This window comes from Chlorocebus sabaeus, chromosome 2 (assembly GCF_047675955.1).
Source record: "Chlorocebus sabaeus isolate Y175 chromosome 2, mChlSab1.0.hap1, whole genome shotgun sequence".
Taxonomy (NCBI): Eukaryota; Metazoa; Chordata; class Mammalia; order Primates; family Cercopithecidae; genus Chlorocebus; species Chlorocebus sabaeus.
This window is the reverse complement of record NC_132905.1, coordinates 9,973,327-9,983,949: the sequence shown is the minus strand read 5'-3', so window position 1 is coordinate 9,983,949 and position 10,623 is coordinate 9,973,327. Positions and strand designations below refer to the sequence as shown.

The 10,623-nt window shown below is 41.3% G+C and overlaps 1 long non-coding RNA gene across 1 annotated transcript; it reads left to right on the top strand.

The window, feature by feature from the left end:
* The first annotated feature begins 1 nt into the window (after position 1).
* Positions 2–10,340, top strand: LOC140708839 (uncharacterized). Its single transcript, XR_012089072.1, has 2 exons — positions 2–75; positions 8,815–10,340. It is a non-coding gene; the product is annotated as an uncharacterized lncRNA (long non-coding RNA).
* The last annotated feature ends 283 nt before the right edge of the window (positions 10,341–10,623 follow it).

Here is a 10,623-nt window from a genome sequence, read left to right as displayed (position 1 = left end):
TGGCCCCCGGCTGGCCAGGCTCCGAGGGACGCAGGACCCAGAGGATGGGGGTGGAAGGAGGATGGAGTCAGCGAGGTGAGCGAGGGCGTCCGGGCCTCAGGTGACCGGGGCTCTGTTCGCCAGGCGCGGGAGGTGGGGTGGGGGCGGCAGACTCCACCCCGGAGATAACCCCCGGGAAGGCACGCGAAGCCCGGAGTTCACCGGGTGTGCGCCGAACGCGCCTCCCTGCCCTCCCCTGACTGGCAGGAGCCGGGAGCGGCGGCCGTGGTTGCCGCCCTGCGCTTGCACAATCGCGATGCCGGGCGGGTGAGGTCCCCGAGTGCGGGCCCAGAAAAGCTGCTGGCGTCTGCCAGTGGCCCGGGGAGCCCGCGCGCCTCCCGGGGAGCTAGATCCCCCCAGCCTCGACTGAAGTGTGTGTGTTTTTTTCTTCTTCTTTTTTTTGGAGGAAGTTTGGCTTTCTGCTCCTCCCAGGGTGGGGAGGATTTGAGTCTTACTGAAATGCACCAAAAGAAGAGACTTTCTTAACTTGAGCAAGAAGGGAGTTTGTAGAATTTCCTTCCTGCCGCTTCATGTTTGGTTGTTTTGCAGGTTAAATGAATTAATGCACGTAAAGCGGCAACAACGAAGCCTTGTCCATAGTCAACAGTCAATAAAAATTAGTTGCTGTTGTTACTTCTTTAGGAAGTTAGGAAATGAAGCTTGAGAGCTTGGCTTGCACCAGTGTTGCTTGAATTCAGGCTGGGCCACCTCCCGTATGTCCACCGCCCGTCTCTGTTCTTGTACACCGACTACCTTGTGCAAAGGAGGGGCACACAGAGCTCGAAACCACCGTCCCCAATACTGCCCCCCTCCCCCAAGGTGCGTCCTAGGCAGCTCCAGTGACAAACATACACAATTTCTAGAGTCATCGCGGCCAGCAAGAGTAGAACTCGCTTTGCTAATTCAGGAAGAGAAGCTGGAGACTTTTGTTGATTGTTTTAAAGTGGCTGGAATCCTTTCAACCTGATCCAGTACAAAACTACCACTAGTCAGGGAGGAGCGGAGGGACATTCTCTTTCCTCGCCCTGCTTTTCAGTCACGTGTCTCGGTCATTTTTGCCCCCAGTGTTGGCAATCCTTCCCTGATAAATTCTTTTGTAAGCCTCTAGTTTGTTTCTTAAAAATCTTTTGCGGATGGGCGCCTTGGCTCACACCTGTAATCCCAGCACTTTGGGAGGCCAAGGCGGGCGGATCACGAGGTCAGGAGATCGAGACCATCCTGGCTAACACGGCGAAACCCCATGTTAAATTTTTGTAAAAATACAAAAAATTAGCCGGGCGTGGTGGCAGGCGCCTGTGGTCCCAGCTACTTGGGAGGCTGAGGCTGGAGAATGGCGTGAACCCGGTAGGCGGAGCTTGCAGTGAGCTGGGATCGCACCACTGCACTCCAGCCTGGGAGCCAGAGCGAGACTCCGTCTCAAAAAACAAAACAAAACAAAACAAAACAAAAAATCTTTTGCAGTCCAACTTGAGCTTGAACACCATGATTTCTGATTTGTCTGGAGGGGTTAATGACTGTTTATGTTAATAAAAATAATAGCTATTGATATAAACTTTATGAATCTTATACATATTTACATATACATTATATGGTATATATGATACAGCATACACTATAGATTATGTTATATGCAATATACACTAAATACATGTAATATGGTATAGATTGCATATAGTATATAGATTCCATGTGTTATATAATATTCTCATGAAAGCTTTCTAGGGCTTATGATAAGTCAGGCACTGAGCTAGCCATTTTACATCAATTTTTCCATTTAGTTCTCATCTCAGCCCAATGTCAATAACATGAAATAAAATAAAAAACAAAAAATAATCAAAGACAAGCAGACAAAAAAACCCTTGACTCTTACAGAGCTAAATAATTTGCCCAATGTCACAGACCTTACTATTGGCTCAGGTGGGATTCAGACCCAATATTTTCTGATTCTAGGCTGGGCCCTAAATAATACACCCATATACATCATGCTGTGTTATGTCACTTTTTCTTAAACCAGAGTGTCTCAGAATATTGGAAGTATTTCTTAAATGAGAATTATCACCAAGAGGAAAGTGGGTGGGATCAGAATGCCTACCATATCAGTACGTGTGGGGCAGTGTGAGGCAAACGTTTTATGTACTGATGGTGGTGAAAAATAATAGCTCTGGCCAAGTGTGGTGGCTCATGCCTGTAATCCCAGGGCTTTGGGAGGCCAAGGCAAGCGGATCACCTGAGGTCAGGAGTTCGAGACCAGCCTGGCCAGCATGGTGAAAGCCCATCTCTACCAAAAATACAAAAATTAGCCAGGTGTAATTGTGCATGCCTATAATCCCAGCTACTCAGAAGGCTGAGGCAGGAGAATCGCTTGAACCCGGGAGGCGGAGGTTACAGTGAGTCGAGATCGTGCCACTGCACTCCAGCCTAGGCAACACAGTGAGACTCTGTCAAAAAAAGAAAAAAAAAAAGTAGCTCTAAACAGAAGGTCTATGTTATTCACCACTGAGTACCTTGATTCTGGTGAGGTGCTTGAACGCAGCGAATATTGTTATTTCAACTACTGAGTAATTTTCTCAATTATTCTTTCTTTTCGTTCTCTTTTGGCAGGTATGCACAAGGAGAAGAGGAAATAATTTCAGATTTGCTAGATTTTTCTAAGAGTTTCAAGCTATATTGTTTTACATACTCTAAACAGATGTTTAAATGTATGGGCAATCATTAATGACCTAATGGCCAAAAAGAAAATTCCTATTTCAGGGATATTGGTTTCTCATGTTCAGTGGAGAAAATCCCCAGTAATTTTTAGACTGGATTGCAGAGGAAGACAAGACTAGTTCTTTGAAACTTCATCGACCCCAATCCATACCTGTCCTTAAGAAGTGTGGTTAAATTCAAAATGACTATTTCTGATCCCGCTTCCAGGAATTCACTATTTCTCATTTGTCTGCATCCTTCACTCACTACTTAGCCTCTATGAGTCATCCGGACAGGGATCTTGTCAGGAATTACTAATGAGGGATCTTGAAATGCCTCATAAATGCCTGCCATCATTACTGAGACAGGCTCAGGCCCTCTGTTTTGTTCTGGGAAATCTTACCAAGTCCTGGAATAGATAATTATACTTCAGCCCTCATACCAAAGGACCACCCATGACAACATGTGTGTGTGTGTTCAGACATCTGTGTCCACATGTATAATGAGGGTGGGGTGGAGGAGCCTGGAGGAGTTCAAGGGCTGGTTTCTTTGTACTGGAAAAAAAAAAAAAAACACTTTCAAGTATATGCAATAGTAATATAGTTTTGTGCTTAAAACTGCTTAGGCCTGGCATGATGGCTCACACCTGTAACTCCAGCACTTTGGAAGGATGAGGCAGGCGGATCACTTGAGGTCAGGAGTTCAAGACTAGGCTGGCCAACATGGTGAAACCCTGTCTCCACTAAAAAACACAAAAATTAGCCAGACGTTGTGGCAGATGCCTATAATCCCAGCGACATGGGAGGCTGAGGCAGGAGAATTGCTTGAACCTGGGAGGCGAAGGTTGCAGTGAGCTGAGATCGTGCCACTGTACTCCATCCTGGGTGACAGAGCAAGACTTCATCTCAAAAATACAAACAGAAAAAACTTTGCCTAAACTGGGATGTGAGTACTAGATCCGCTTTCTGATTGTGGAAACCTGGAGGACTTACTTGCCACATTTGTTGAATAGACAGTGTTGGAACCAGCCTCATGACAAAGTTTAAGCCTCACAGAAACAGGAGTAGTAACAATAGCCAGTTTCATGGGGTTGCTGTGAGAATACTGCAAATAAAATTCCTAGCACAGTAAAGTGTCCAGCAAATATGACTTTGTAGCATAACTGTATTACATGCCTTGGTTTTTTCAAAATCCACAGGAGGGAGGCAATTTAGATGTCTCTGACTCAAGAAACTGTATGCTTGAATAAAGCCAAATGAAGATTAGCAATGAAATGCTGCTGAATTCAAAACCCAGCTCAGCCACTGAGCAGCCGGAAAAACCAGGGACAATTTACTTGTCTCTCTCTCAGCCTTAGTTTCCTCTTCTCAAAAGTGGTGATCAGGACGGGTGCAGTGGCTCACACCTGTAATCCCAGCACTTTGGGAGGCTAAGGCAGGCGGATCACCTGAGGTCAGAGTTCGAGACCAACCTGACCAACATGGTGAAACCCTGTCTCTACTAAAAATACAAAAATTAGCTGGGCATGGTGGCGGGTAACTGTTATTCAGCTTGGTAGGCTGAAGCAGGAGAAGCACTTGAACCTGGGAGGCAGAGGTTGCAGTGAGCCGAGATCGCGCCACTGCACTATAGTCTGGGCGACACAGTGAGACCCCATCTCAAAAAAAAGAAAAAAAATGGTGATCATAGTAGTTCCCACTCCAGAGGGTTTTTTTCTGAGGATGACAAAGCACTCAAAGTCCCTAGCACACATGCTCACTATTAATGTCATTCAGAACTACAGGAACTGGGCTCTCAAATAATTAAGGTCATAATCTTTATTACATGTGTCTTGGAGTTCTTTGCCCAACTAGACACACCTTCTTGAAATTATAGGCCTTTTTTTTTGTGATCTTTGTTTTGTTTCTCCTAAAGCAGATGACACAGTGCAGTTTATGTCGGCCAGCACTCAATAAGCAAATAATGGGAAATTGATTATTGATTATTTCCTCATTCCCAAGTGAAAAGGAGAAAAGTTAGTATCAATGTATTCTTTGTTTTCTGAGGAAATTGTTGGGAATCCTGGAGGGCTTTATGTGTGGGTCATGTAGAAAATGGTTCGATATGACAAAAACAATAGTTTCAGTCTCAAAAGCTTGGGCTGAAATCGTGGCTCCACCACTCATTAGCTGTGTGATCTTGGGCAAGTTATTTAACTTCTCTGAGTCTAGTTTCCTTAATGGTAAAATTGGGGGTTACTATACCTGTGTCTCAGGAAGGTCAAGATAAAGACCTAAAATATTAGGGCAAAACACAACCATTGTCTTCACTAAAATCTGTTTGGCCTCTGTGCTCACTTGGTAATTTCTGAGTAGAATTCAGTCATGTTGGTAAATTAAAGTTATATTACAGGTATGGAAAAATGGATCTTAAATGCTTTAAAATGCAGCTACGTGGGGGGAAATGTTCAACAGATTTATCATTAAAAGAGCTGCTTTATTGCAAAGGAGATGAGAAATACAGTATGCACACTCAAGTTTATGAATCATTTCACCATTGCTACAAATTATAACTTATTAAGGAGCTACTATGTGTGTGGCAGACATTTTCCTGTCTCCACCCACACAATAATGCTGTAAGGTAAGACTTGTTATTTTCCATTTTATAATGACAAAACCTCACTTTCTTACAGAGTTTAAACCAGACCTGTGTTGAATCTACCCCGTTACATGTTACCATTGTTACCAGGTTAAATTTCCTTGTCCTCATCTATCAAATAGAAATCATAACAGTGCCTCTTACATATTGTTATAATATTATAGTTATAATAATATTATATAGTTACTGCCCTGTAACTTAAAGTCTAGCCTGCTTCAAGATGCCAGCTTCCTGAGGACAGGAAGTCTGTCTTATCCTCTGCTGTATTCCTAGCACTATAGCTATGCCCAGATCAGTTTAGGTACTCAATAAATGTTTGTCAAATAATACTATTGCAAACATAACAGCGATTAAGTGCCCTACTTGTTATAACTGTACTTGTTCAATTGTGTCTATCTTTCTATGAAACTCAGCTCCTGGTAAAAAGATGTGTCTAACTGTAAACCTTATACACAAAGAAATATTTTCTTCTGTTTTTTCCTGTTTTCAAAATATCTAGTGAAATAGAGATCTGTGTGAGACAGATGTGCACTCTTTAACGGGTTATCTCCACAGGAAAACAGAGAATTTATTAAATGAATTAACATGTATAAAATGTTTGGGAAGATACAGATGTAGTATAACTACTGATTTAGAGTTGAATGAAGCCAGCTAATGAAAACTCCATTGTTTTTGTTAAATGTTCCAATGGTGCCATACGTGTTTCATAATTCAGTTTTAAGATTACATCATCACATAGATACCTATTTTATCCTTTCTTGCATGATATGGCTTGACTAATACCATCAGAGTGAAAACTGGGGAAATTCCGTGACAGGATTATTATTGTTGATTATTTTGGACCGAAAGTATAGTTTGCTCTGCTCCTATATGTCAAAATCCTGCCTCCACATAGCATCTTATTGCTGTTGACTTGGACAGCACTCTTCTGCAGCATGATTGAGCTTAGAACGCCTTTTTTGCCAGAGCTTTAATACGAACCAACAAGCATACACCTTGATAGGAAACTGGCACCTGACGGCACCTGGTGGAAAGTACCTCCGTGGTTAGATGAGTAAACTCCAGGTGTGAATAGGGATATCCGGTGTTTTGTTTAGGAACATAAAGTGTCAAACAAAACAATTCCAAGCCAAGAAAGTCTGGAGGGTCCTTTTATGTTTGGGGAAAAAAAAAATTAGTTAGCAGAGTACTTACGCAGTCTTTGTGCAGTAGCAATTGCCAAACACCCCTCACAATCCAGATTTTATTACTTGATTTTTCACCAACCGAGAACAGCCATGTAACCTCCTTCCGATTTTTGTGCCATATGAAACGGTGCTGTTTACAGCATTGAGGAGGAAGTTTCTCAGAGTTCAGGCCTATTGCAGCTTGCATGGAATAATTTGGGATCTTATCTGTTTATATGCATATTCACAGATCCTTTAGAATAATAGGACTTTCCATTGAAAATAATATAATGTAAATTTCCAGTGATTTATTGATTTGTTTTAGATTCTACCCAATTAGAGTAGAATTCTTTGGAAGTGGAATCAGTCCAGAGATGGTTATTGAGTATCTACTATGTGCCAGGCACCATTCCTAGCACTAGGGATACAGTAATGAGCAAGGCAGACCAGGCCGCTGGCTTTTTGGAGCTCAGATTCTACTGGGGAAGATAGATCACACACATGTAAACAAAGAAATAGTATAATTTCAGATAGGCATAAAACTCACATTTGAGCTCAGACTTAAGTTGCAGGAAATGGTCAGCTTCACTATGGCCTGGAGGAAAAGAGGCAGGGGGCCTCTCTCAGTTCCTTGAACTCAAGGTGTAAAGAGACCCACAAAGAGAATAACACAAAGGATGATGATCAGACACACAAATATATTTAATATTTATTCTACGGATAAGGAGGTCGCATTCCTTACTGTCGCCTCTAAACCTGATTATTAAATGGCTCGTGTTTGTCACGCTTTTGTATTGCAGATGTGTTTTATTTTTTCAAGATCATTTTGTTTAGTGGCACAGGCGTGAAAGTTAAGAGTCTTTACACAGACATGAAGCTCTTAAGAATTAAACTGAATAGCGTCGTTAGGATTACTTTCTTCATTTCCACCAGTTCACAGGTGCAGCAAGGTTCTATGGGCTAAGCATAAGAAGAATGTAAATGTTGGTCAGTTTCTTAAACACTGCAGATTACATTTAGAAGTTATTTGAAGGCCATTTGATCAGCCAAACACAGCACAGACACCCTTGAGCACCTGTAAGGTTAAAAGCACATAGCTAGCCTCTATTCTGGTCCCTGAGAAATCTACTTGCTCTCAAATCATGTGTTTAAAATGAAACAGAGCTGGAGTCTGTGTGATGAACTTCCTTGGGTTTTACCTGCCCAGCAACCAACATCTTGTCTTCTGATTGCTGTGTGGTTCACATAGGCTAATCTCACCCTACAAGGCAAAGCCCATGATTTAGGACCAATGCACACATTCCTTCCTCTTGGCTAAAGTTGAGTGCATCCATCTGGGATGAGCTCATGTTCCAGGTTAGTCAGATCAGAGTGAATGCGGAGACTTTTGCTGGAGCAACTATGAAACAGAAGACTCCCCTGGGAAGGTTACTTGAGGCCCATGATTTGCTGGGGCCACCAAGTAGAGAAGGCTGGCCTCATGACAAAGCCAGCACAAAGGAAAGCACAACTGAGAGATGAGCTGGAGGACAGGGAAGAAAAGGCAATGTCAGATCCTCATGCCATTGTTCGGGGCCATTCATCCATCTCTGGATTTCCTGTACATGAGCCAGCAAATTCCTCATGTTGCTTATTCCACTTTGATCTGGGTTTCTCCTCTTGCAGTTTGAAGAACACTGACTGATACAGTCATTCTAAACTATATATTGCTATTTGGATTTTATTTATTTTTAATGATAAGAAAAATCATCCAGGACTAGGAAAGGGTATAATCTTTCTGGCCTCAAGCAACTTAATGAAGCACAATTATGCATGGACCTAGCTAGAGTTCCCAGTCCTGACATCAACAGTATTTTATTTCTTTATTTCTATTCATTTTACATAGATGTTCCATCTAGTATGCTTTTCAAAAATATATTTAGTTGTTGGTTTTGAGGCATAATGTGGTGGCTACACATGTGGGCTCCAGATTAGGTTGCCACCTTTATTTTTTCACTTGTCAGCTGTGTGAATCTCTCTGAAGATTTTTTTTTTTAAATTGGGGGAAGCAATATTTATCTCGTAGCGTTATTGTAAGGATTAAGTAGGATAATATAAGCCAATCACTTAGCAAGTGCTTGGCAGAGGGTAGGCTCTTACTTAAATTAGCTCTTATTATTATTCAATTGATAATATATGGCCCATCTGATGTCACGTGCTTCAATCTGGTATTATTTGTGTTTATTACATATGCTTCCCTCACAAATCAACCACAAGCTATCTGTTACTTTGTCTTTCCCTTTAGGTATCTCTGTTGGAGATGAACGCGTGTTCAATACACGTGGCCTGCCTGAGTCATTAGCAAAGTGTCCAACCACTCTGAGGTACTGAAAAATGAAATGACTAGTTAACATAGATTGAGAGTCCACATGCCAGTCACATCTCGTCTCGCCTAAATCTCCCACCAAACTTCTAAGAAAGATGCAACCGAGATCGTGAAACTCAGGAGGACACCAAATCACACAGCACTCAGTTGTGGTTTGAACCCCTGGGGGTCCCTGACTCCTAAGCCATCACCCTTGTTCACATTGAGACTGCCTGTGTCCCTGCCTTTCCCCAAAGAATATTCATAACTTGTAGGGCTTAAAATGCATGCCCATGACTTGAACATGAAAAAGAATAACTATTTTCTATAACTGGCTTCATCTGACTCTGTAACCCCTATTCTTGTTGTGCCACTCTTGGGTAAACACCTACGAGTAGAATAGCTGGATCCTCTTGTGGTTGGGTGTTTAGCTGTTTAAGAAACTGTTGAACTGTTTCCCAATGTGATTGTACCTTTTCACATTCCTACCAGCAGCATGGGAAAGTTCTGATCCTTCCACATCCTCCCCAACCCTCCATGTGATCTTCTAAATTTTAGCCATTCTACTAGGTGCGGAGTTCTATTTATTGAGTCAGTTTTTATGTTGTGATTTTTCGGGAAATCTGTCCATTTTTTTCTAAGACATTGAATCATTGACATATAATTCTTTATCATATGTCTTTATTATCTTTTTAATGTCTGTTAAAGCTGTAATTGTATCTGCTCTCTTATTCCTGATATTGTTTGTGTGTGTGTGTGTTTATTAGTCTTACCTTGGGTTTATGTATTATACTCATCTTTTCAAAGATGCAACTTTATGAAATTTCTCCATTATTTGTTTACTGTTTCATAGATTTTTGCTATGATACTCATTTTACTTATTCATTCTGTTTTGCTCTTAAGCTCCCAATATTTGGACACTGTTATGGATATCTTATCTTGTATTGTTATTGATTTCCAATTTAATTCCAGTATAACTAGAGAACATACTCTTGAAGATTTCAATCTTTTAAAAGATACTGAGACTTGTTTTGTCAATGTAGTACTTAGTTTATCAGGGTGAATATGCCATTGAGCACTGAAAATGAAAATGTATTTTGCAGTTGTTGAGTGGAGTGTTCTACAAATACCAACTGGATTGTTTTCCATTTATTCCTTCTGTTGTTGTTGGTACTACTGCTGTTAGAATATTGCTCTATTCTTGCCTTTTTCGAGAGGGTTAATCAAATCTTTAAGCATTCCGTTTTATTTCTTTGATTGGCTTCTTTGCTACAACTCTTAATTGTTTATTTTTGTTTCTCTAGGGCAAGTAATTTGCATTCAGAATGTACCATGTACCCAAGTCCATTTAGAGTCAAAAGATGTCATGGCCTTCAACAATACAATTTTAGCTACGCATCCCATTTTTTTGTGTTCTTATTATTATATCCTTTACTTCTATTTACATTATAGATCCAAGCTTACAATGCTGTGAATTTTGCTTTAGTTCTTTTAAGAAAATTACAGGAATTACAGGAAGCATAGCTTTTTATGTTTAGCCATTTATTTAACATTTCTGGGGCTACTCCCTCCCACTGAAGATCCACTTTATCTTTCTTTCAGCCAGAAGAACAAATGTTAGCCTTTCTGGGACTCTCCTCTGCTTTTTCACTTAATCCAGCACTTTGGGAACAGCATCAGGCCTCTTGTTTTGTTTCTAGTTGCAGCCTCTTAACGGCATGCCCTAAGGGTGCTTTATCGAATATTGTA